The sequence below is a fragment of the Tupaia chinensis genome, unplaced genomic scaffold (genome assembly GCF_000334495.1).
Source record: "Tupaia chinensis unplaced genomic scaffold, TupChi_1.0 Scaffold000355_1, whole genome shotgun sequence".
In the NCBI taxonomy this organism is placed as follows: Eukaryota; Metazoa; Chordata; class Mammalia; order Scandentia; family Tupaiidae; genus Tupaia; species Tupaia belangeri.
In genome coordinates this window covers 4,674,629-4,675,234 of record NW_006159850.1, presented here as the reverse complement: position 1 = coordinate 4,675,234, position 606 = coordinate 4,674,629, and the positions used below count along the sequence as shown (strand labels likewise).

Here is a 606-nt window from a genome sequence, read left to right as displayed (position 1 = left end):
TGTTCTCATCTGCGTTTCCTGCTTATTCATTCGTTCCCTAAGCACCGGCAACATCAGAGCCTACATTTATCAACACGGATATTACGTCCTGTCTCACGGAGAACGTCTTCACATTAGTCGGCTCAGAGGGAAGGTGGCCTGCCGATCTGTATTATTACCCCGAAAGGAATTCCATCATGAATAAACCCTAGACAATTCATGGATTTCCTGTTTCTTTATGTGTTTCCTGAGAGGCGCCTCATAAGTGCTTTGAAATGGCTCCGAGCTGTTACTCGGATACCTTTCAGGGCCATGTATGTTGCTGTAAACCTGACACTTCATTGGCAGGCAATTTAACTCTCAATTTATCCATAAACTTTTAAAGAAACCTGAGCAGTTTTCTAAAGCAAATTACTCCTGAAATGCAAGGCGGCGTGACATAAATGTGGCCACTTTAAAACCTGTAAGACTGCACTGGAAATTAGGATGATTCCAATGAAAACTAACTCAACAGTGATAGATTGGGGGTTTTTGTCATGTTGTTGGTTTGGGTATTTTTTTGCCCTTCAGAGTCTTTGTAGTCTGTACTTTCACTTTTTTTAGAATACTGCTAACCCAGCCCTCACC

General features: G+C 42.1%; 1 long non-coding RNA gene across 1 annotated transcript in view; it reads left to right on the top strand.

Moving 5' to 3' along the window:
• The window catches only part of LOC102477733 (uncharacterized), a 6,189-nt gene extending 6,007 nt beyond the window's left edge, over positions 1–182 (top strand). Inside the window, exon 3 of the long non-coding RNA XR_335174.1 lies at positions 43–182. This is a non-coding gene — a long non-coding RNA (uncharacterized LOC102477733). The remainder of the gene's footprint in view (positions 1–42) is intronic.
• The last annotated feature ends 424 nt before the right edge of the window (positions 183–606 follow it).